At 44.1% G+C, this 27,428-nt stretch overlaps 1 protein-coding gene and 1 pseudogene across 1 annotated transcript in view; one reads left to right on the top strand and one right to left on the bottom strand.

Moving 5' to 3' along the window:
• Positions 1–27,428, bottom strand: part of LOC126249395 (potassium voltage-gated channel protein Shal) — an 839,759-nt gene that overhangs the window by 556,845 nt on the left and 255,486 nt on the right. The gene's annotated exons all lie outside the window — the stretch shown is intronic.
• LOC126250570 (5S ribosomal RNA) lies at positions 1,425–1,542 on the top strand (annotated as a pseudogene).

Genomic DNA, 27,428 nt, shown 5'->3' with positions numbered 1-27,428 from the left:
GCCGAACACAAGAAAAAATTCTTGTACATTTCCCGTGACTGGTTGAAGAGCGCGGACACAATTTTTAGACGCGGTCACCAGGAACCTGAATACATGTGGGCGATTCTGAGACGAAGAGCAACCATTAGGCGAAGACACAAAGATGAGCCACGGACAAAATATGAAAATCAAACATCAAGACAATGATAATGCTCTTTTTTCACTTCCGTGAAACCATGCTTTAATAATATATACCTGGAGGTTATAAAGTCGATTGTGCCTTCATGTGATGAAACTTTTGGGGGAAAGAGAGGTCCTATTTGTGGCATGACAATCGCTGATTCTTCATCGTGGCAATGCATCCACTCTCAACACCATAATTGGCAATTACTTTTTGCCCCGAGCGGCCATTACGGTGCCCTATTCACACGATATGTTCCTTGGGACTTTTTTGCCTCCAAAAATTAAAGGAAATCAGAAAGTGTCCCATTTCAAGAGAACATTAAGAAGTAGAAAAAGGATAGTGGTGCGAGTGTTTCGACGGTTGGAGAAAGGGAATGGAAATGTGATCATAATTCAGGAAGATTACTTTCAAATAAAAATGCATAAACAGCGCTGTTTTTTAATAAAAGGATATTTCAGAACTAGTCTGTAACTTTTTTTCCATATCTTTCATACTACATGTTCCAAGCTAAAAGCTGGCTTATGGAATAGGTTAAGTTCGTGAGAGTGAGGCAACTTGTCTTCCTACATCATAAAATTTCGGTGTTTCTCAACATTTATTGACTTCTGGCAGCATGTTCGTATAGAGTGCCATATAAACTTTAGTATAGTATGTTGTTGAGGCACTGCCACTTAAAATACGGGAGATATGATAAAATGAAAATATACATGAGTTATCCACCTCATTCATAGGTATATGAGTGAAATCGACCAGTGCACTGGGAGAGATGGACCGTATAAAAATGGCTATACCTGAAGAAAAAAGACAATTACTTGGAATATGCTGTAATGAATAAAGAATTATACTATTAAATATTTTAGTTCAAAACAGTTTGTCAGTTTATTATAAATCTGGATTGAACGTTGGGTTTCTCATCAGTTGTTCGTTTTGCTTAAGCGTTTGCCGATCTTCTTCTTGCCACAGCAGTTACACATTTTACCAACTATTGGACAACATTCATGTGAACATCGTGAACAGGAAACACACTGAACTGAATCTTCATTTTGTTAGTTTCGTAGTAGATTTCACCACACCTACCATATTCATCTTCATCCCATTCATTACTGTTATTCACGTAATCTTCTACAATGTCTGTATCTGGTAGATACTGTGAGCTATTTGGGGTATGTTTGTTTTTTAGCTTTTTCAATCTGTTTCTCTTCACTAGTACTTCCCTTTGGCGATCTTTTTGTGCCTTTTTTCTCGTTCCTCTCTTTTCTTAGGCAACGGCCTTGCCGCAGTGGTTACACCGGTTCCCGTGAGACCACCGAAGTTAAGCGCTGTCGGGTGTGGTCGGCACTTGGATGGGTGACCATCCAGGCCGCCATGCGCTGTTGCCATTTTTCGTGGTACACTCAGCCTCGTGATGCCAATTGAGGAGCTACTCGACCGATTAGTAGCGACTTCGGTCTAGAATACCATCATAACGACCGGGAGAGTGGTGTGCTGACCCCAGGCCCCTCCTATCCGCATCCTCCACGAAGGATGACACGGCGGTCGGATGGTCCCGGTAGGCCACTCGTGGCCTGAAGACGGAGTGCTTCTTTTTTTCTTTTCTTACCACTCTTTTTCTTTACACTTTCAATACTTTCAGCAGAGTTTAGCTATCTGGATGCAGTAGCTGCCTTCCTCTTAAAATTCATCGTTTTATCAGTAGAAGGAACATGTTATATTTATTCCAAAAGATTTGTCTGTGTTGACTGAGGAGTAGTCAGTTTTGAGGTCGTAATGTTGGAAGTTTCAGGTTTAGTAGGAGTGCAGTCCGAAGTTGTGTCATTGAAGGAGTGTGACTTGTGCTGATAACACTGCTCTTTTGATGTGCTTGGAACCGGTAGGTCTTTTGATGTGCTTTGAAATGGTTGGTTGACCCGTTTGTGAGAATGTGCTCTTCCATTTGTTGGCACAGACACATATTTCGACAAACAGGCATGTACTGAACATCCGGCCATCTTCAGTGGGATTATTCCACATCCCTTGAAGCTAAATTTAACTGTGCCCCATATCTCTCACTTTAAACCAGTGATCCATCTCTCCCAAATAACTCTGGTCCATCTCTCCCGATTGTCTGAATGAGATGTAGCACCCCGACTTCTATCTGCACGTAGCGAACTCGCTGGTCATTTTAGGCTAGTTTCATGTGTACACGTTATTTGAGCTCGTAGTAAAAGAAAAATTGCATCAAAATTGTGCACACTAGGCCTTAACACTAAAATGATGTAACTACACGATAGAACTTTACTGCTTACCAGAATATAAAATTTAATTTTTCTCCAGAACCAACTCGAAAATGGTTTCAACACTTTTGCACCACGTTTGTTCACAAAAGAGATTCATCGCAAGTAGCGGGAATTGCTCTCTAGCAGCGCGTGTGTAATACGCCACTCTTCCGTCTCACCCTGTCATCCAGATCTCCCAGAATTACCTTAAACAGAGTTCTAAACAAGAAAAAGTCTTCATTGTCTTTAAACTTAGCTCTTCTATGTGTTAGACATTTAAAATTAGGAGAATATGATCAAATTTTTATAGAACTGCAATAAACCTTCCAGCGTAAAATCAACTTCAGAGAAGCGCTTATGCCGGCCGCGGTGGTCTCGCGGTTCTAGGCGAGCAGTCCGGAACCGTGCGACTGCTACGGTCGCAGGTTCGAATCCTGCCTCGGGCATGGATGTGTGTGATGTCCTTAGGTTAGTTAGGTTTAAGTAGTTCTAAGTTCTAGGGGACTAATGACCACAGCAGTTGAGTCCCATAGTGCTCAGAGCCATTTGAACCATTTTTTTGAAGCGCTTATCTACACGACTGGCCATTAAAATTGCTACACCAAGAAGAAATGCAGATGATAAACAGGTATTATACTAGAACAGACATGTGATTACATTTTCGCGTAGTTTGGGTGCATAGATCCTGAGAAATCAATACCCAGAACAACCACTTTTGGCCGTAATAACGGCCTTGATACATCTGGGCATTGAGTCAACCAGAGCTTGGATGGCGTGTACAAGAACAGCTGCCCACGCAGCTTCAACACGATACCACAGTTCAGCAAGAGTAGTGACTGGCGGATTGTGACGAGCCAGTTGCTCGGCCACCATTGATCAGACGTTTTCAATTGGTGAGAGATCTGGAGAATGTGCTGGCCAGGGCAGCAGTCGAACATTTTCTGTATCCAGAAAGGCCCATACAGGACCTGCAACATGCGGTCGTGCATTATCCTGCTGAAATGTAGGGTTTCGCAGGGATCGAATGAAGGGTAGATCCACGGCTCGTAACACATCCGAAATGTAGAGTCCACAGTTCAAAGTGCCGTAGGTGCGAACAAGAGGTGACTGAGACGTATAACCAATGGCACCCCATACTATCACGCCGGATGATACGCCAGTATGGCTATGACGAATACAAGGTTCCAATGTGCGTTCACCGCGATATCGCCAAACACGGATGCGACCATCACGATGCTGTAAACAGAATCTGGATTCATCCGAAAAAATGACGTTTTGCCATTCGTGCACCCAGGTTCGTCGTCGAGTACACCGTCGCAGGCGCTCCTGTCTGTGATGCAGCGTCATGGGTAACCGCAGCCGCGGTCTCCGAGCTGATAGTCCATGCTGCTGCAAACGTCGTCGAACTGTTCGTGCAGATGGTTGTTGTCTTGCAAACGTCCCCATCTGTTGACTCAGGGATCGAGACGTGGCTGCACGATTCGTTACAGCCATGCGGATAAGATGCCTGTCATCTCGACTGCTAGAGATACGAGGCCGTTGGGATCCAGCACGGCGTTCCGTATTATCCTCCTGAATCCACCGATTCCATATTCTGCTAACAGTCATTGAATCTCGACCAACCCGAGCAGCAATGTCGCGATACGATAAACCACAATCGTGATAGGCTACAATCCGACCGTTATCGATGTCGGAAACGTAATGTTACGTATTTCTCCGCCTTACACGAGGCATCACAACAACGTTTCACCAGGCAACGCCGGTCAACTGCTGTTTGTGTATGAGAAATCGGTTGGAAACTTTCTTCGTGTCAGCAAGCTGTAGGTGTCGCCACCGGCGCCAGCCTTGTATGAATGCTCTGAAAAGCTAATCATTTCCATATCACAGTATCTTCTTCCTGTCGGTTAAATTTCGCGTCTGTAGCACGTCATCTTCGTGGTGTATCAATTTTAATGGTCAGTAGTGTATATGGCCGTAACGACGACTTTTCGTTTAACAATATCATTTATCGCTAGGACTAAAGGCACTTTTGTAGAATGTAAGCAAATTTAGTATTCCTGTGAGAACAGTTAATTACAATCACGACGTTCGTGGCGTCTGCACTTAACGTCGATTTATCGCTCTAATCGAAGTTTACCTAGACTAAAGAAACGCACCCAAACCCAATTAGGTGGCCTGGTCAGTGTGGCTTGGTTAAGTCAACACCGGCTTCCACCTCGGACAGTCGAGCAGGCGGCCACATTTCCGCCGTGCTAAACTAGTGATTAGTCCCTGTGACGACAAGCGCCAGAGGCTCGATTACAGTGGGTGCCGGCCACCCCCTCGGTCGGACATTCATCGGCGTCTCCGTTTCTGTGTATTCAGTCCCCTCAGCCGAGTTTCAGGCTGTTTGTGCGCCATAATTAGTCCCTACTGGTAATACGGGTGGAACTGTGGTAACAACGCGTGTGAGGAGTATTCTGTGGAAATGGAGTGAACGGAACAAAAGATAACTACGCGAGTATTTCTCTTTAGTTTACAGTTACCTCTTCCAGCTATAGTGAAATGAGACTATATTTCAGTCTGTTTCTTGTTTATGCAATAAAGGTCCTTATGTTCCTAAAAAATATGTCACGCGAAAGTTGTGAATTAGTCAAAACGTCACGTACAAAAGTGCATTAAATCTACATCATCTTGTAGCTGTAAACAACTCCTCAAAAGAAAAGTTTTAGAAGATGACATATTGTCATCAAAGAGGCCTGGCGCCTTCTCATTCAGATACAGTGTTCCCATAGAAGAGATAACGTTTCGTTACTTAGTAGGTTGAACAACGTTCGAGGCATACGATATTTGACCACCGCCGGGAATAATGTCGAGAAAAATCTGTTCTCGTAAGTCTACAACTTCCGTAGAATATTTTTCTCCTCGCGTATGAATCCGTACAAAATGCAACTTCCGCGAAGATAAAGCTTTTTATTTGCTTATTTCGGAAGCATATTCATTTGCGCGAGTGCACACCCGTGAACATTTCCAAAGCTATTTAGAGATAAACTGGGCGACTACTGGGTAAGTTCACTTTCTACGTTTGCAGAAGACCAAGAATGCCTCTTGACTGTATTTGCAGTTGCAGCTCTACTCCTTTCAGATAGTAATGGTAGAACACCTCAAATATCATATTGTCAGCAAATGCGCTGCTTGACAATGGAATTACATGATACACCACCAAGGAGAAACTCGTACTGAAGTGTTTATCGGCATCCTCTTCGAAATGATTAATTCAAAATTTCCCCTGCCACGATTCAGTTTGTGTACACGAAGTATTCTAAAAATAAAAGTCATTTGTAAATTATGGTTTAGATTACAATTTTTGAATGCTTGTTAGGTTTTTATTTGCAATATTCCCGAGAAGCAACAATGTATCATCTATCAAAGAAACGATCTTCGTTTTACTGGTTAGCTGAAAGCTTACATTGAGTCCATGCGCCATAATGTACTTAATGCTCACACTGAGTATGCAGAATTCCTCTGCAACTGCTATGCCTGTATCTATGTATATGGACTCGTACGAATATGTTAGCTCATGATGATAATGCTGCTCAGGCTTTAAACGGAGGACATAGTCTGCGAACCTCGCTATTAACAAATCTCTTTTCTGGTGTGCAAATTTCTTTGAGGCGTCTCCCCTAGCGTTAGTGATTTATTACTCATTGTTATTGCTTACGAAAAATAGGTGCGGAATCGGGATCTTGTAGACAAAAATTTGTCTAGTGGAAGTTCCTGAGTACAAATAGCATCAGCAGTGTGCAGTGACGTCTGGCACCACACGAAGGCCCCCGTCTCAAAATAATGGTCTGCAATTTCTCACCAGACTGGTTGATTTCTAAAAAACATAAGGCCATTTTCTTTAGCGATAGATACTGTCGAGTCCTGGAAGAGCCACTGATTTACGTAATAAAACCAAGATTTATGTACAGCGAAGCATTGTCACATTTTGTGTACTGCCAGGTAGCAACGTAGGCCTGTATCACGGCACACCAGTGTGTCAGTCGTCAGATGCAACTCGTCATTTCTTTAACGACCAGCTGTAGTCAAATCCCGAAACGAAAATCCACGTTAGAGATGCGCGACCTACGACAAGTACACCAGCACTGCTAAGCTATGTGAAGCGGAATAAACACTGACAAGCCGGCCGCGGTGGTCTAGCGGTTCTAGGCGCGCAGTCCGGAACCGCGCGACTGCTACGGTTGCAGGTTCGAATCCTGCCTCGGGCATGGATGTGTGTGATGTCCTTAGGTTAGTTAGGTTTAATTAGTTCTAAGTTCTAGGGGACTGATGACCACAGATGTTAAGTCCCTAAGTGCTCAGAACCATTTGAACCATTTGAAACACTGACAAATGTGGCCGTGAGACTAATTTATGGCAACTCGCGAAAGCACCTCCCTTAACTAACGAACCGAGACAGCCGCTCTCGATCCAACATGAGATGCTGTGATGAGTGAGACAGGACGCAGACGTGAATTTCGCATCGCCTGTGTTACAGATTCATCTTCTGAGCTGCGGAGCGTATTGGCCACTGCCTCCGCTTTGCTCATTTACTGCTAGCGTGGCAGGCTGTCGCGGGTGACTGCAGGAGTCACACTCATAGTTTATGGATGGAAACAGTCGTGTGCAACATCTTCAATAAATTTTAGTCCTCGATTTTCAAAGTTTCCCATTCCACACATTAAGCATGTGTGTCACGAACCAGTTTGTTTTCTACTATGAGTATCTGGAAATGCGGCAAAGATTAAACACCAACTAATCCGAGTAAGTGCCCTACAGCATTATTGTAACCAGAGGTCTTAAATTGGACCCTGATTAACCTCATTGTGTATAACTGCTAGCGAAACGTATCCTCGTAGACAAAATTTGTACAGGGAGGGGGAGGGTTTCTACAAACTGATATAAATGATATACGAGGGCTTTTCGGAATGTGAGGAACGATCGGTCGCGAAATGGAAACCACTATGAAAATCCGACGAGGCTTTCCACAGACGTTTCGGGCAGTGTCTCTAGTACGCCCGTTGATTGTATCAAGACGCTCTTTTCATTTGTGAGAGCACTGTGAGCGAGTAAAGGTGCCTAGAGCTACAATGTCTCCCGCCAAGTAGGAGGGCCCGCTGAGAGGCTTCGCCTTAATGAATGCTGGCCACCTAACACAACTGCCACGCACTTCCTTCTTCATGGCAATTCTCAAGGTCGTGTAAAATGTCCCTGTCTACTATTCGCCACATGCGATGTTCTGGTGTACACTATAAGCCGTCACCATTTTGATGCAAATTGTAAGCTCTAGAACTCGAGTTTCAACTCTGACATGACGCAGCTTATAACACCGAGGAAATGCTGCCTAAAAAAACTCCAGGATCATAAACTCTTGGAGCATTTCACGTGCTCTCAAACAACGGGATGCTCTGGCAGAAAATTGCACCCACACATACGCCACATAATGTCCGTATTTTTTTTTTTTTTTAAATGGCTCTGAGCACTATGGGACTTAACTTCTGAGGTCATCAGTCCACTAGATCTTAGAACTACTTAAACCTAACTAACCTAAGGACATCACACACATCCATGCCTAAGGCAGGATTCGAACCTGCGACCGTAGCGGTCTTGTGGTTCCAGACTGTAGCGCCTAGAACCGCTCGGCCAATCTGGCCGGCTATTGTTATTAATGAGAATTTTCAGAATCCTCGAAAAATCATCGCATTTGAAAAGTATGAATGGAATCAAATATTTACGGAATGTGCCGAAGAGATCTGCTGGTCCTTGTATCTACCTGGGTCCTTAGTCTTGTCGGTCTACTGCCACCTGCTAATGCAATTTACCAATCGTAACTTGTATTAGCCTCCGACATGCAATTCGAGTGTTTCACATCAGTTAAAAACAGAAAGTTACAAATACAATTTTCTGGAAAGTAATACTGAACAATAAACTTGCTGATGGGCGCAGCGTAAAGCATAATGATAGCTACAGGTGAGAGTTTCGGTATATTCATTTTCTTAAAGTAAACAATCATAAGCAGGTGTAAAATGCAAATGTCGTCAAATCAAACAGCAGCGCTATATTATTAGTGCCCTATGGAACTTTAAACATCAGTCAGTTGTTAAAACTTTTGCGAGTCTTTCGACTTTGAATTAATTTATCTCAAGAGTTTCCTGTTTCTTCACACCATTAACCTACGATGTTGCAAAACAGTGATTTAAATTGCTTTTAGTTAGTTCCGAATCACTTTTCTATGAGACCAAGCGGGGAAGTCTATTGTTAAAATTCCAAGCACGCATTTGGAGGGAGAGGGATTCCAGTTACCATCCACCCACGCATATTTAGTTTTTCTCTGTTTTTTTTTTAAAGCACCTCAGTTAAAACCCACGACGATTCATCGAATTGTTTGCAACCAATTTTCTTCTCCCTCTTCAACTAACTGATCTATAAGTTCATGTATAATGAACGCAAATGCTTTAGATGAAAACAATAGTGAAATCTCGTGACATGTAGATCCAGCGCTACAGGCCGGGGCACAAACTGTGCCAGCACATCGCGAAGTGAGTGTACGTGGGAGCTTAGTTAAGAAATACAATGCTGTGCTGAACTTATGGACGAAAGTAACTTTAGCATGATATGTCACTGCCAGATATCACAGGCTGATGAAACTTGGATCATATATAGAAAGAGCTGCTACATCACAGTGCAGAAGGTAACTGAATGAAATACACGACGAGACGACAGTAAATGACACTTTAATACAAAGACAACTGTTACACTGAAGACACCGCGGTTCGCGATGTCCCCTGGACAACACTAACGGTGAGGCATGGTCCTTAGTAGGTTGTGTGATCACAGCGGATGATAATGCTTGCTCTACAATGTGATCCCGTGCAGGTCACAAGGTTGGTGAAGAGTTCTTGTAGTAGGGCGCTGCATTCCTACATGGGCACAGTTCACAACTGCTGCATGGTTGTTGGTGCATTTGGACGTGCTACAATACGTCTCCCCAACGCATCCTTCACGATCTTGATAGGGTTTAAGTCGAGGGTACGGGCAAGCCACTCAGTTCACAGAATACCCTCTTATTGCAAGAGCTAATCCACCAGCGTTGTCCGATAGGGTCGCGCATTGTCATCCATAAAAATGTAATCAGGACCGAAGGCACTCCTGAGATGACGCTCTCGGGGAAGGAATACAGAGTTGCAATAACGTTGACCGACAAATATACCGTGTTTAAAGATATGGAGGTCCGTGCGGCCATGCAACACTATGCCTAACCACAGCATAGCACTCGGATCACAAAAGCGTTCATGTTCCGCAATGTTACTGGGTGAATTACGTGTTCCCACCATTCGCCATATGAGGCAACGTCCAGCAAAATAAAAATAAACATCATATGTTGTCAATACCTACAAATTGTGCAAATCGGTTAGGAGCAGTATCTATGACTTATGCCCTGAAATGAAATGGTGTACATGATGACCACGGAAAATACACACATCAAAATAAGTTTTGCATCACCCCGGTTCCCACAACTCCTGAAGATAAACGTTGACTGTGGCTATTGTATCACAGACCCAGATGTCACTAAACCAGTCCAAAGATGTAAACAACTGTTCATGTGCAGCGCCTATTAGACGTTGGGGGTCTGACAGCCGATCACTTCCAGTCATTCCACCAGGAAGAAGGTACACAGCTCATGTTGTCTGAAGTTCAACCGTGCCTAGGTGGTCAACACCGCCGTTCGATCGCGTCCGCATTGTTACTTTGTGCCAGGCGATGTTGTTCGGACATGGAGGAGATACAGAGAGACAGGAACTGCCGATGACATGCGTCGCTGAGGCCGCCCAAGGGCTACTACTGCAGTGGACGACCCCCAAAGGTGCGTTGTTCTGGGTACTGATTTCTCAGGAGCTATGCACCCATATTGCGTGAAAATGTAATCACATGTCAATTCTAGTATAATATATTTGTCCAATGAATACCCTTTTATCATCTGCATTTCTTCTTGGTGTAGCAGTTTTAATGGCCAGTAGTGTATGAGAGCTGCTAATGACTCACCATGTGCATCATAAGGGCGACAGAACACGAGTGTCTGGGTGGAGCACAGATGAACCTTCTATGGGACGTACGTATTGCACTTCACAAAATGGACATCGTCGACATTCAAGAAAGGTTCACAACAAACCATTAACTTGCACCATGAACACCGAATGAAAAATGGCACGCCACAGTGATCACAAACCTTCGCACCATCAACATCGCAGACCAACACCTCGGGAGCTACAAACCGTGCATGAAGTTCAGCTAGGTACCCACTCTTAAGTAATGCATATAGAATCATATTGCTGCAACGGGCTGATGAGAACTGATGGAATGTGATGAGATGCAACCAAATGCGAAACAGTCTGTTATGGGGCTTAATGTGAAACTGTCTATCCGCAACGTCAGAGGTTCCTAACTGTTGTGTCGATTCCCTAAGGTCTCGACACAATGAGTGGCTAGGTGCACGCGAAACTAACGCAGACGGGCGTAAATTCTGAAACAGGAGACTGGATGAAAAACTATAAAGAAAAGAATAGAGATTTTAATATACTTAACTTTAATGTAGTCTTGTTCTTGTTGAAATACATCTCTTGCATAGTAGTAAGCAATTAGCAATGATACACCTGGCGCCTTGCTAGGTAGTAGCGATGGACTAGCTGAAGGCTATTTAATCTGTCTCTCGGCAAATGAGAGGAATACTTGGTAGGTCTAGTCGCAAGCTATGTCGTCCGTACAACTGGGGCGAGGTCATGTCCGTGTCTTGTGACCTGCCCTGTGGTGGCGCTACGTTTGCGAATACACAGTGGCGACACGCGGGTCTGACATGTACTACAGGACCGCGGCCGATTTAAGTTACCACCTACCAAGTGTGGTGTCTAGCAGTGACACCACACTAACCTTTTCCGACTCGGCAACCCCTACAATGATCTGAGCTGGGTGAACCACTAATTTTTAAATACAGATACAATAGACATGCATGAAACTTAATTCCAAGCAAAATGTTTAATAAGCTTAAATTACCTTAACCCTTAATGGTTACTGTTAATTATTGAGAAAATGTTTGCCAAATAAGCTAAAGTCTGAAAGAGATTTCATCTTCCATGCACTTTGGTTTGTGAAAGGCATATCTAGTGAGAAAAACGTGAACTTTGTCTTTAAGCTCATACAGTCTGGCAATAGTTTTACCCCAGAAAGCCACCTAACTTCAATGTGAGACAATAAACACTTAAAAATGCTTCCCATTTCCTCACAAAGCGGGAATTTGTAGGAAGAGCCTTAATAAAATTAATTATTTTCACTGCATGGTCCAGCACAGATTTCAATGCAACGGATATCTTTTTAGAAACTAGAGAATGTGTCCAAGAAGCGTTCGGCGCTACCGATTTTATTTTGGCAACAAACCTAGCATAGCACCCTGTCATAGATTTCGCACCAACCGAACAAATGCGTACACAGCCAGTCCAGTCTACTGAATTTTCACGAAAGTATTCGTTGGTTAACTTAACCCTATCTCCTCCGGTATCTCTCTCTTTTAAGGGTCTGCAGAATAGTAGCTCCACTTCTACGGTCTCCCCAATAATATAACGGACGAAAAGTAACAAAATGGCAAAGCTGGCATTATCAGTAGTTTCGTCAAACTGAATCGTAAAAGAAAAGATATATGTGGCAAGAGCTCTTTCCAAAATTTCGTTTTTGACATAATTTGACAACCAGCGGTTGATCGTATTGGCAGACAGTGGTACATACTGACTTCTTTTTTTTGCCGGCCGAAGTGGCCGTGCGGTTCTAGGCGCTGCAGTCTGGAACCGCGTGACCGCTACGGTCGCAGGTTCGAATCCTGCCTCGGACATGGATGTGTGTGATGTCCTTAGGTTAGTTAGGTTTAACTAGTTCTAAGTTCTAGGGGACTAATGACCTCAGAAGTTGAGTCCCATAGTGCTCAGAGCCATTTGAACCATTTGAACTGACTTCTTTTGTGGAAGATTCCCCAAGCATGAACTGAAATACACTCCTGGAAATGGAAAAAAGAACACATTGACACCGGTGTGTCAGACCCACCATACTTGCTCCGGACACTGCGAGAGGGCTGTACAAGCAATGATCACACGCACGGCACAGCGGACACACCAGGAACCGCGGTGTTGGCCGTCGAATGGTGCTAGCTGCGCAGCATTTGTGCACCGCCGCCGTCAGTGTCAGCCAGTTTGCCGTGGCATACGGAGCTCCATCGCAGTCTTTAACACTGGTAGCATGCCGCGACAGCGTGGACGTGAACCGTATGTGCAGTTGACGGACTTTGAGCGAGGGCGTATAGTGGGCATGCGGGAGGCCGGGTGGATGTACTGCCGAATTGCTCAACACGTGGGGCGTGAGGTCTCCACAGTACATCGATGTTGTCGCCAGTGGTCGGCGGAAGGTGCACGTGCCCGTCGACCTGGGACCGGACCGCAGCGACGCACGGATGCACGCCAAGACCGTAGGATCCTACGCAGTGCCGTAGGGGACCGCACCGCCACTTCCCAGAAAATTAGGGACACTGTTGCTCCTGGGGTATCGGCGAGGACCATTCGCAACCGTCTCCATGATGCTGAGCTACGGTCCCGCACACCGTTAGGCCGTCTTCCGCTCACGCCCCAACATCGTGCAGCCCGCCTCCAGTGGTGTCGCGACAGGCGTGAATGGAGGGACGAATGGAGACGTGTCGTCTTCAGCGATGAGAGTCGCTTCTGCCTTGGTGCCAATGATGGTCGTATGCGTGTTTGGCGCCGTGCAGGTGAGCGCCACAATCAGGACTGCATACGACCGAGGCACACAGGGCCAACACCCGGCATCATGGTGTGGGGAGCGATCTCCTACACTGGCCGTACACCACTGGTGATCGTCGAGGGGACACTGAATAGTGCACGGTACATCCAAACCGTCATCGAACCCATCGTTCTACAATTCCTAGACCGGCAAGGGAACTTGCTGTTCCAACAGGACAATGCACGTCCGCATGTATCCCGTGCCACCCAACGTGCTCTAGAAGGTTAAGTCAACTACCCTGGCCAGCAAGATCTCCGGATCTGTCCCCCATTGAGCATGTTTGGGACTGGATGAAGCGTCGTCTCACGCGGTATGCACGTCCAGCACGAACGCTGGTCCAACTGAGGCGCCAGGTGGAAATGGCATGGCAAGCCATTCCACAGGACTACATCCAGCATCTCTACGATCGTCTCCATGGGAGAATAGCAGCCTGCATTGCTGCGAAAGGTGGATATACACTGTACTAGTGCCGACATTGTGCATGCTCTGTTGCCTGTGTCTATGTGCCTGTGGTTCTGTCAGTGTGATCATGTGATGTATCTGACCCCAGGAATGTGTCAATAAAGTTTCCCCTTCCTGGGACAATGAATTCACGGTGTTCTTATTTCAATTTCCAGGAGTGTACATCATTTATACATGGCCACATTAAATCTTCAGCTGTTGAATTAGGTTTTGCAGTTTTAGGAATTCTGAAGCTAACGCGACAAGACGCTTCAAGGGCATTCTCATTGTCATTGTTTGCAGCGGACACAAAGGCAGTTAAATCATTTTTCCACTCGTTAGATTTCTTGTAAAAAAGGCAGCAGATTTGTTTGTGAGTGGGGTGTTTAGTTTCTAAATGGCGTTTAAGTATAGAACATTTCAGACTACTGTTATCAAGAATGTGGTCACAAACAACACACTGTGGTCTAGGACAGTCCTTCGTATATATATATATATATATATATATATATATATATATATATATATATATATATATATATATATATACGAAAATGCAAACCAACTATATCCCAGCTATCTTGTCCACCCAAAATATCTCTGGAACAATAAAAGCTATTGGAAAACGACTTTCACCGGTATCAATGTAGGGCTGGGTCCCATGAATGTACATATTTGGAAACATTCTAAAACGAAAGCATATGTGCTTTTTAACACAAACTTATGTTTTTTTTAAATGGACCTCCTATATTTTTTCTTCAGCACTCCATAGCATGACAAAGCACATACACAATGGCGTTGATTGCATCCCAAGATTCCCATTACATCCCGAGATATTGAGACGCGAAGTTGACGCTTGAAACACCCGACATGCGCTGCTAGCGCACGTCCTGAGGCTCAGGCGTGAACCCCATGCTGCCCGTAATCGCGCATCAGACCGTATTATTCGTTTCGGACCTCTTGATAAGTATGGAAGTGTGATTACGCATGTCAATCACATCGCGATTACGGGCAGCATGGGGTTCACGCCTGAGCCTCAGGACGTGCGCTAGCAGCGCATGTCGGGTGTTTCAAGCGTCAACTTCGCGTCTTAATATCTCGGGATGTAATGGGAATATTGCGATGCAATCAACGCCATTGTGTATGTGTTTTGTCATGCTATGGATTGTTGAAGAAAAGATATAGGAGGTCCATTTAAAAAAAAAACATAAGTTTGTGTTAAAAAACAGATATGCTTTCGTTTTAGAATATTTCCAAATATGTACATTCATGGGCCCCAGCCCTACATTGATACCGGTGAAAGTCGTTTTCCAATAGCTGTTATTGTTCCAGCGATATTTTTGGTGGACAAGATAGCTGGGACACCCTGTATATACGAAAATGCAAACCAACTGTAATTATCATCATATTTGCTTTTCTTTAGACAGGGTTCTTTTTGTGGGACTGACATTCATAACCAGTATGCAGTCCTATAGCATCAACTGCACACCGACCAGCGCAGCGCCGCGAAACGGAATCAAGAAGGCGCTGACCTGCGGGTCAATGGATAGAGCGGGTAGCGCCATACCTCCAGGAAGACAGAGTTCAGCGCCCCCTTTCAACGATGACTCGACCAGTCGCCGATCGCTGGTCGACCCCAGTAAAGTCGTAGACTTCGAGAGCATCAGTACTGAGTAAAAGGAAGACGATACTTAGCCTGCGTTTTGCGAGTGGTGATAGTGTGTAAAAGAAATTGCATGTAGGAGGCACAGGAAGCACATCAAGCCATCTCATAACGAGAAGTTATGTTTCTTTCCTTTCTAGAAATAAAGTGTTATATTAATCTGCAAATGTTATGTGCAGATCGTTTTGGGTTTCTCTCCTTCGTTGTTTGTGTAGGTGGTGACTCCCACAGTAGGCGACACATCTGGCGACGAGGATTACAAAACCAACCCTGCCTTCGCTTTTAACCTCTCCGTCACAGCGCGTCACTAATATTCCTCTTTTCTTTCAGAGGAGCATTGCTACTAATTACGTTCCTCCTTGCAGACCAAACGCAACGCTTCCGCTACTTGTGTATTTGCATTGCTTATAATTAAATTGTTGCGGCGCTCCTCTGATTAAAATAGCCTCTAATCCACCTCCTACAACACCTGAGCCTATGCCTCCGGTTGCTGCTGACTTTGAGCTAATGCAGTTTATCAGGTTTCAGAACCACCAAAAACTGTAGTTGATGAAGACAGCCAAGCATCTCATTAACACACGAGCCACTGTTGCATCAACTCCACCACAGTATCCATCCACATCCATGGCAGTGCCTCCGTGCATTGCACCGTTCCGGGCTTTCAATGAAGAACAAGGGGAGTGGAACGAGTGGTACGCTTAGTTCGACACTTATTGCGCTACACATCAAGTGCAAGTTACTCTGAAACTTTCTTATTTCTTGTCAATGGTCGACACAGGAGTTTACCGCCTCGCTCAGAAGTTATTCCCCACTAGTAGGCTGGAGTTGCTAGTTTTTGAAGATTTAATATCCGCCCTCACTAAGTATTACGAGGATCAGGTACAGGTTTCTGCAGCTCGTTACATGTTCTTTCGATAGCGGAAGAAACCAGAACAGACATACCGTCAGTGGGTCACTGAACTTCAGGGTCTACTACGACAATGTCGTTTTCAATGTAGCTGTGGACAGCACTATAGTGACGCAATTATTTGTGATGCATTCACAATGTGCCAGATAGTCGGATTCGTGAACAAATTCTCGAACATTCTGATACTATTTTGAAATAAGTATTAAAGAACTTCAGCATTCTTGATATAGCGGCGTGGAAATCTTTGAGGTAGCTCCCATTTGCTGTGTAATGCAAAGTGACTAACAGATGTTGCCTTGCGACCGACCACCACGCTCAAACAGGCCACCGCACCGTGTACAAAGTAAAAAAAGTGTCACCGCGTGTGTCTGTTGTGAAATCACTACACCGCTCATTTTCCACGCAAAAAAGAGAAAATTGACGTTCGCGAATGCGACTTGCTTTGCTTGTGGAAAGCCTGGTCATGTGCAGTCTGTGTGCTTGCAACAGAAAAAGAACTCCAGCCACGTTGGCTCTCGTGAACGCGAAGCACCTCCTCACTCACTGAATGTAGTTTTTTTCTAAACCAGCTACTAGTGTTAGTAACCGCAAAACTCAGGATGTTCTAACGGGACATACTCCTCTAGCATTACTTTTCCGCAACAGTAGTTGTCGATACCAGTATTGTTTTTCGAATTGTGGACAGGTCAGTATTATCTCAGTTGCTTTTCTGAAAACTTTCATATAATTTTGTACACAGTATGTTATATTTCAAGCTAAAATTTATGAAAATGAATTGCTTTATAAAATATTTTAGTATCGATGTTATAATCGATGAGTACTAGTTTTGAATCCACAGTTAAAATTATTTTTCTAAGAAACATTGGAAATTACGAACTATTGGTACACTTAAAATTTATGTTATTAATTATGCATACTGTACTGCTTATTACGTTTATTTCTCGATTCATTTATAAAATAATAATCGAAAGTATTAATGTAACAAAAACTGGTAGAAATTCATTTTTTAAAAAAAATTGTAAACACCTGGAATATGGTTGTTTTCGCAGAGTGTGAAAGACGTAAGCATGCCTCTGATGTGATCGGACGTATTTTTGTATTTTGTGCGAACAATGTTATTTCAGCTTTGTTAAAGTGAAAAATCAAATGACTGTGTGATATACCAAAATGTGAGAAAATAGATTTACGTAAAAACAAAATTCGGTAATAATAATCTCCAAATTTATTTAGATCAATCCAACCGTGAGGACCTAAAATGTGACATTTTCAGCTTCAAGAATCAGACCCCTATACAAGAAGAACTGGACACAACTCTGCACGAAAAGCTAAGTAAACTAGAAAGTTAATGGTAATCTTCCCTCGTCTCAAATCTTCATAAAACACTAAAGCGAACAATAGATGGAATTAGGAAGGAGAGTTGAAATTACAATGTGCCTTCACACCGCCTAAGTGCTGTGGAACGACAGTCAAACAAACTGTTTGTGAGCTTAGCCATTGTCGGGCGCTGTGTGCGGCATCAGCTAGACACTGCTGCGTCCGTTACATTGCTTAACCGTGCCACTTACGAACAATTCGACTCGGTACAGTTGGCAAAATCTTGCACGCAACTTACTGCGTATGAAGGTCAGGACATTCCAGTAGTTGGTACATGTGGTTTGCCTGTGACATTCCAGTCTCACACCAGAACAGTGGCATTTATAATTTTGTCTCGCAAGACTGTGAAAATAATTTTGGTTTAGATGCATTCGATTTGTTTGGTCTTCGTATTCACGACAATGTATTTTGTTTCTGCTTTCAACCTAAAAGACAGTGTTACTCATTTGGTTGTGGAGTTTCCTGATTTATTTTCTGAACGACTTGGCAGAGCAAATAATTTTATGGCGCACGTGACAATGAAGGACGATACGCAATCTAAATTTTTTCGGGCTCCTCCCGTCCCTCATGCACTTAGATACAAGGTTGCAAGTGAACTTAAGGAATGGCAAGACAATGGTGTTATTGCTGCTGTCTAGGCTAGTAAATAGGCTTCTCACTTAGTAATCTTACAAAAGCCTTCTGGAAGACATCGTTTTTGTTTTGACTTTAAATCCACTGTGAATCCACAAACAATAACTGATACTTATCCGTTGCCTCACCCTGAGGAATTAAGCTATTAGTTTTCAAAAATTTCCTTACGTGATGCGTATTTGCAAAGTCCGTTAGATTCTCAGAAAGTGTTTGCGGTCAGCACACATTTAGGGTTGTTCAAATTTTTGCGCTTATCCTTTGGCAGCGCTCTTGCGCCTGCCAGATTCCAACGCTACTTGGAACAGCTTACTCCAAAAGTTCCATTATGTTAAAATTACTTGGACGATATTGTGGTGTCAGGGCATACACCTGAGGAACATATCAGTAACATCCGTACGCTTCTTCAACTGCTTTCAGATGCAGGTTCGAAGTTTTCCTAGAACTTAGAACTACTTAAACCTAACTAACCTAAGGACATCACACACATCCATGCCCGATGCAGGACTCGAACCTGCTGCCGTAGCAGTCATGCGGTTCCGGACTGAAGCACCTAGAACCACGCGGCCACCGCGGCCGGCTCACCTGGACAAATGAGCCTTTTATTCAGACTGAAATTCAGTACTTAGGCCATGATCTTAATAGGAATCACATTTACTGGCCATCTGGGACCTCCCTGCTCCGCGATACTTGACGGAATTGCAATCAGTTCTCGGGAAGATGTATTATATCCGGTTTATACCCAGTGCAGCCGAGATCGCGGCTCCGTTGCACAGAATGCGCTGCAAGAATGTACCATTTGCCGGGACCAAAGAGTGTCAGGATGCATTCCAGAAACTTAAAAATGCCTCGAGTGACAGATGCCTTGTTCATTTCGTTCCCGATAAGCTTGTGGTTTTGTCAGTGGACGCTTCCTTCGTACGGAGTCGGAGCCGTGCTCTCGCATAGACTTTGTCCACACGACAGGCCGATTGCTTTTGCTTCCAAATTATTGAACAAGAACCAGCGTAGCAAGCTGCTGCTCCAACGCTCCTCAAGTATCTCTTTGTACCTAATGATTACATTTTTTCAGTGTTTTTGTTCGCACCAGGCGCTGGGAGAGGAAAGATTCTTCAAAATTTGGACCCTTGCATATATTTAATTACAGGTCCAGCTGGGTTGGTGCGCCGCCAACAGAACCAGATTCGTGCTTGTCGATTGCAAGATTGTTCCACAGACTTTCTATTCCCAGCTTCGCATTCTACCGGAATCTTGCTGCTGGCGAGGCCTCCTCCGAGGTGCTTGTTCGGTATTGACTATGGAACCGGTGGAGCTGGAGCCATCGCCTTCGCCGCCGCAGCAGCTCACCTTCCCGACGCTCGTCCCCGCGCCCGCCGTACAGCCGGTGCCGCCGCCCCCACAACCGTCGTCGTCGTTGCCGCCGTCGATGTCATTGCAGCCCTCTCCGTTTTCCGTCGGACCGGCTCAGGAAGAGGGTACGCGCCTTTTCGGGGGTTATCCGACTGACGTTCGGCTCCTCTCACGCCACCCAGCTTCCTCCCCCCCTCCCCCCCCCATGTCGTAAGATGCCTCCCTACACCAATACGGTGCGACATTTTGGGGCAGGGGGAGGGGGAGTATTGTGCAGTCTTAAAGAGCAAACGGTATCAAGAAGGCCCAGACTCGCGCGCCAATGGAAAGAGCGGGCAGCGCGACACCTCCAGGGAGACAGAGTTCAGCGTCCCCACGAAGACGATACTTAGCCACAGATCTGCGAATAATAATAGTGTGCAAAAGAAATTGCGCGTCGTAGGCACCGGAAGAACATCAAGCCATCTCATGAAACATTAAGTTATGTTTCTTTCTTTTTTACAAAAAAAAGTTTTCCATTACTCTGCAATCGTTATGTGCAGATCATTTTGAATTCCTGCCACCGGCTATTGCAGCTTCTCTTCTTCGACGTTTGTGTTGGTGCTCACTCCGATAGTAGCCGAAACAACTAGAAGCTGAATGACCTGTTTACACAAAACTGACTTCTGATTTTGTTAAACCGTGTTTCCCTTTCAAACTTCCACTTTTCAACCATTCATCCATTCCAATGTGAACGGAAACGATTCTGATACACAACTGACAACTTACTGCATTTGCCACAGGGAAGGAATAAGTAGGCTATTCAAAGGTTCAAATGGCTCTGAGCACTATGGGACTTAACTTCTGAGGTCATCAGTCCCCTAGAACTTAGAACTACTTAAACCTAACTAACCTAAGGACATCACACACATCCATGCCCGAGGCAGGATTCGAACCTGCGACCGTAGCGGTCGCTCGGTTCCAGACTGTAGCGCCTAGAACCCCTCGGCCACCCCGGCGGCGAAGCAGGCTATTGTTGAAAAACGAAGGCCTGACCGCCATGTAACCGTTCCTTGGTGAGGTCATGGTACTGTTGTTAGTATCAGTAGAACACAAAGAAGCTGGCGTACTGAATTTCTATTGTAGCAAAATCAAATGCATTCCTAACATTGTTACATAACGGTAAACATGACATTCCTGGTAAATATTTATTATGTAAATAATGTGATAAATTCCCGATGTTACACATGTAACAAGGGGCGTTATAGCATTAATTTTATTTTAAAATAATAATAATAACGTAATGTCAGTGCAGTAGAAAGTAATGAAATAGTAATACGTCTAACAGCGAATTCTGACATTATGGGAAAGAGTTTTGGCGAACCCCCTGGATATCTGCGGACAACGGATGCTTTAAGGCGTAGCTGTAGATAGTGCAATGTTTTATAGACACGGAAAAACTAACATCCAGAGGCTGAATTTGTCCAGTGGTTCGAGGTTGTATTAGTTACAATGTCACACTTTTCAGGAGGGATATTTTGCTCTAAAGTAGTATGATTTTTGCAAGTGGACCGGGAAGCAAGTAAAGGCAAGTTATTTTGAGCAGCTGTTGGCCAAAAGCAGTGCTCATGCCATAGTTGTAGTTCTCTTACGCCTATTTTTCCACTATTGCGTGCTATGACGTAAATATTCCGTACTCCTCTTGCAAGATCACGGACACGAGGACGAATCATGATAGGGCATAGCACCTCCAACTTTTCGGAGTGCAATAAATAGCTTTCCAGACAATTTATCATCTAGACTAACAGTCGGTATAATTTAATAGCAATGCGTTAACGTATTGATGTTAGTTGATCTTGATGCAACTCTCTCGGTACCTTTCCAGGGTCCCTTTCATACGTATTTGCTCTTCAAATCCCGGTTGGTCGAAGTTGAAAACAAATTCCTGACTAAGAGATGGAATAAGATTATCTCAGCTAAAAATTTTCGGGCCGATTCCTCAGTTAGTTGAGCATCGTCAAGGTGACGCTTTGTTTGAAATTTCGTTTCTTACGTCTTTCTGTTCTGTAGCACTATTTGAAGTTATGCAACTTCCCTTGAAATCACTGTAATTTATGTTGCACGCTGTCTCATAGGCAAAACGCAGTAGGCCACTATCACGCACATGCTGTAAGCTGTATCGGGCATCCTTGAAACGCCCAAACACCAGTTCTTGTAAAAACAGCCCCTAGTCCTACCTTGAATATCTGTAGTTTTTCAAATGTTAGCCGGCACGGTAGCTCAGCATGCTCGGTCAGAGGGTTAGCTGCCCTCTGTAATAATAATAAACTGAGTGAACGGATAAACTATGAACTGTAACAGGTGTCATGGGACGTCCGCCCCGAACATACACAACGATACACAACGAACAATTACGAACAAAATGACAAAATGAGAGGTGGTCTGTTACGCCAAGGGGCTCGGGCTCGATTCCCGGCTGTGTCGGAGATTTTCCCCGCTCAGGGGCTGGGTGTTGTGTTGTCCTCATTATCATTTCATCATCATCGGTGGAGGTCAACGGGAAACCACCACTGGAATCACTTCTCTAGACGCTCATGTGGTGGACCTCTCTGACGAGGCTTCCCCCATGACAAGACCTGCCGTAAGGCAGAACACAAAGCTTTTTCTTTTTCTGACTATGCTGCGGATAATCATCCATGAACGTAATTGCGTTTACTACCCGCTCCTTGGACGTTTGTTCTTTACTACTTTTCACTGGATACAGGATTTGTGACTCTTTGTCAGACAAGGATGAAGAACTATGTGGATCGACACCTGTTTCAGTATCACTTTCACTTATTAAGCACGTATCATCATCATTGTACATCTAACGTACATTGTCCGCACAGTCGGGCATATACAGCGCCACACATTCCACTAACTCACCTTGCAGAAACGCTAACATTTCATTCGCCACTTCTTTCTCACTCTGCGAAATTCCTTGGATTCCTTTCTGAAGAAGTGTCAACATCGCCAACTGTTGTTGTAGATATAATGCAATGTTTGCTTCGCTTTGTACCAAAACGACTAGCAGCGTAGCAATACTGTGAGGAGCTCGTTGACTAAACATCTAAACTAGGCTCCAAAGCCTCATGCCGTGCTCACCATTACATACCTCCAGCTCCGCCCCTTGCTGCCATTAGCAGCCAATATTGTGGGTGCATGGTAGACAGTATGTGGGACGTTGAATGTCGCAAACACCTTTGGCCTTTTGCGACCCCGCACTCAAGAGGGTCCTTGTTAGATATTTTACTACAAGAAGAGGAGAGTGAAACAGCGTGGTATTGTGGCTCCTCAACAGAAGGAAGAAGAAGATTAATAGTATTTCTGCAGCACATGACAGCAAAGTTTGTTATACCATTATGATTAACGAGCACCTTCTAAATAGCGATAAAAATTGTCTTTATTTTATGTTAAATATCAGCCAGTTTGCGTATGTTTTTCAACTTACATAAAAAAGTGCAATCAGTACAAGAAACCCATCAGTGCAGCGGAAACTCACAGTAACGCTTTCTTCTCTATTCCACAAATTTTTAGCTAAAATAATTCGAAATATTTTTTTTTCTCTTTGTCACGGTTGTAATGGTTTAACAACTCGTAACACTTTTACACGTCATGGAGCGCTAAGTGAGGGCCGGTGTGGCCGAGCGGATCTAGGCGCTACAGTTCTCCTTTAAGGTGAAGACAGTGAAACTTTTGGAAGATAGATGTTCATTGATAGTCTTGCATATTATTTCGGTAATAACTTCTGCGTAATACAGAATCACTGTGATAAGTCCTTACTCTCTTACCATCAACACATTTATAGCAACGAAGAAGAAAAGAATTTAGTAAAAGCAGTATTAATTGAAATGACCAGCTGTTTTTAAGAAACTCACAAAATAAAAACTAAACAACACCTTAATTTTATATTAAAAAGAAATACATGATGCTCCTGAGATCCCCAGGGTCAAATGTCTGTTCTGGCATATTCTTAAAGTATTAATTTTTGAGCTGTACGAGGACATATTGAAATATAATGCCTCAGAATTTTTTATTTGAGAACTCGTGAAGCTTTTCAAATAGAACAAATGCACTAACATTCTACATATTTATTATTCATGTCTACTTATTTCACCCCTTCGCCTCTAGCGGGTTCCGAATTGTAGCACGTGAAATGGCGGTGTGTTACGTGACTACGTCGGTGCGTAAGAAACAGCGTGCTGTAATCGAGTTTCGAATTCGAAGAGTTCGTTCACGCATGGAGCACCCTGTCCTTCAGTATGACAATGCTAGACCACACACGTGCGCTGCGACATTTGCAACTATCCGACGCCTTGGGTTCATGTCATCCATCGTCCTCCATACAGTCTCGATTTGACCCGATCCGATTTAGATACATTTAAAAAAATTAACCCCTTCAAGGACTTCACTACGATACTGATGAAGAGGTGCAAGCAGAGGTCAGTGTGTGACTTCGTCAACAAAACCAGACCTTCTACAGTGATGGTATCAACAAACTGGTCTCGCATTGGGATAAATACGTTCGTCGCCAGGGTAACTGTGTTTACATCATCTTTCTTCGCAAGTACTTCTACATATGTTATTTTCAGTTCTGCGGACACATCCTCCTTTTCAGTTTGTCTTCTCTTCGAGTAGGAGACACATCTTTTTTTCGGCACTCACCTCCCTCCTGTTACGTAACTTAGTGCCGCAGGGATCGGGAGCTTCGTTTATATGCAAGAAAGTTTTGCGTTCATCCGAAACATCTGATGGAAGCTGTACCTCTGTGCAATCTCAGGCACTTCCTGAGTAAGTGATATGGATTTAACTTCTGTTTTGCCTCTGGAGTCTGTCACAATGTTTGAAACAGTACTGTCGGTCTCTATTTCCAATTGAAAGAGTCATATATGCTGTACCACGCCACAAGAGGAGAAACCATACCTAAAATTATTCTGAGAAATGTGTGTACGCAATGACTGGTAAAGAGTAGAGTGATACATGACTATTAACCACAACAGCACAGATATCTGTGGTAGGTTCGATATGGGAAGGTGCTTGATGAAGATTGTCCACACGAGAGAGCAAAAAACTTTGGGAAAATGGAGCTTTTGCCTGCCATAGCTATGAATGCATATTCACAAATAATAACACGTTTCCTAGTATCATCATCTTACTCAGTATTGGTTCTATGAGCAACATAACAAATATCAAACCCTGGTAAGTTTCTGACGAATCGATTTTCACCTGGTTTACCACTCCAATAAAACAAACACACATTAGATATAATTATTCCAAAAGCCATTTTCTTTAAAAAAATCTTTATAACAAACGTAAAGAGTGACTGTCGGTAAAACGCTAATTTCCAGAATGTTCCCGTTGCGAGATGTATACATACGATTTTCTTGTGGCTACGATTCATAATTGACGTATCTAGCACTAACAAAATCCATCTTTCGTACACATTGAGGTTGTTCACACCAATAGGAACGACTCTCTCAACGTCTCTATCTAGTACTTCTGCATATAAAACATCGTGATGCATAGTTATCCGGTAGTGGCTTTTTTTTTCTTCATTATTGAATTTCGATTCCCCCCGAAGGGGGCGGGCTGACAGCAGCTTAGTATGCCGCTCTTCAGCCTACAGACTTTATTTTAAAAAGCTGAAGAGAAATATATAAAAAAAAAACAGGCGATAAAATCGGAGACTGAAATGGTAATATGGCGAAAAAATCGTGGAACTTAAAACATAGAACAAAGGGATGATGATGCTAATAAAATACATATGAAGCAGACAGGTAAAATAATAGGCAGACAATTAAAAAACATGGCGACAGTCTGGTTTCTGTTCGCAAAAGACATAAAATCCACACCCAGCGACAGCATGGTTTCTGTTTGCAACACTTGGAAAGACGAAACAACACTGAATATTCACTGGAACTCTGCACTAAAAGGTTGGCGAATATGACATACCACAGCCGATAGCAGGTTGGGGGAAACTGGACAGATGAAGAGAAAATATAAAAGGGGGGAAGGAGAGAAAAAGCGAAACGGGGGAGGGGGGAAAGGAGCCAATGGAGGATGAGGACCCATAAGAGGGGTGGGTGGTGCTGGGCAGACGCGACAGGGAGTGGGGAAGGCAGAGGAGGGGAATACAAAAGGACTCGGGGGGGGGGGGCAGAAGGGAGCTAGGGAGAGATTTGGTGGGGAGAAAACAGGATGGAAGCGGAGGGGGGGGGGAAGAGGGAGCCCAGGGAAGGGACGGAGGAAAGGAAGGGGGGGGTGAGGATCAGAGTTGATAGGAGGGATAGATGGAGGGAGAGAGGGCATCATCCGGGAGGGGGAGTTGATGGAAGCCACCTTGGGAAAAGAGATGAACGGTGTAGAGATGGAGGATAGGGGGGACTCAACAGTGAAAGCGTGGCAGGGGGCGGGGACGGGGATAGAGGCTCTTCTTTATAATGAGAATCAGATCTTAGTGATTTTACCTACAGTGAAACTGGATTGTCCATCATGACAAATAAACCTCGAATATATATAGGGCGATCCAAAAGTCTGTTAACGTTCGAAAATGCACTAATTCACGGAATAAAGTAGGGAGAAAGGTAAAAATTGACACACTTGCCTGAAGTGATATGGGGTTTTATTGAAACCAGAAACGAGTGCACAAAATGGCCAACAGATAACGCTGGACAGCAACGCGTCAGCGACGCCGCATGGGAATTGTGTATAAAATAAGGTGTATGGGAGATGGAGTGAGATCATACCTAGCCTGGCTGACAAACACTTGCTGGAAGTTACTTTTTTATGCAGGATGGCGCTCCATTCCATATTGCCACACATGTGAAAGTTGTTTTGAGCACATCGTTTGGTGAGGATAGCGTGCTGAGCTGCCACGTCCCAGGTACCCAGACCTCAATCCATGTGATTAATGGTTGTTGGATTACCTGAAGTCGCAGATGGTCCGCCAGTTAGTCTTCCAGCAGAGCAATGGAATCGGATGCATAACATAGAATTCCACTCGGGGACTGTAGGCAATATGACTGTGATTATAGCTACTTTGGCACTACCTCTTGCCATTACCAAACGTTCCGTTAATACCACGTTATACACGCACCGGCCGCGCGGGTCTTGTCACGGTACGGGCGGCTCTCCCCCTCGGAGGTTCGAGTCCTCCCTCGGGCATGGGTGTGTGTGTTGTCCTTAGCGTAAGTTAGTTGAAGTTGGATTAAGTAGTGCGTAAGCTGCGAGTCCTCCCTCGGGCATGGGTGTGTGTGTTGTCCTTAGCGTAAGTTAGTTGAAGTTGGATTAAGTAGTGCGTAAGCTTAGGGACCGAAGACCTCAGCAGTTTGGTCCCATAAGACCTTACCACAAATTTCGAAATTTTACACACCCATCCTGTTGTTGCTTAAGAAGAATAGGCAGTCACCCAGCAGAGCTGTCGAGTCAGATGTGGACGCAACATGGATTTTTCTGCATTTTTACAATACGTCTGTCAATCCTATTTTACTGTGGTGTAGTGTAGATAGAACCTAAGATGTGCTTCTACAGCTTTTTCTTTTACAGAATATGTCGTTTATGGATAATCCATGTATCATCTACATAAAACTGTTGCAATATTCCATTAGAACACTCATTTCAACATCGACCAATTCCACGATGTAGTAAGAGTTTTATTTTGTTTATTTAAAACAATAAAAGTAATGGATGCTGCGCGGGATTAGCCGAGCTGTCTTAGGCGCTGCAGTCATGAACTGTGCGGCTGAGCCCGGCGGAGGTTCGAGTCCTCCCTAG

This window comes from Schistocerca nitens, chromosome 3 (genome assembly GCF_023898315.1).
Source record: "Schistocerca nitens isolate TAMUIC-IGC-003100 chromosome 3, iqSchNite1.1, whole genome shotgun sequence".
In the NCBI taxonomy this organism is placed as follows: domain Eukaryota; kingdom Metazoa; phylum Arthropoda; class Insecta; order Orthoptera; family Acrididae; genus Schistocerca; species Schistocerca nitens.
The sequence above is the reverse complement of the archived record's forward strand: the minus strand, read 5'-3'. Positions and strand labels throughout refer to the sequence as shown.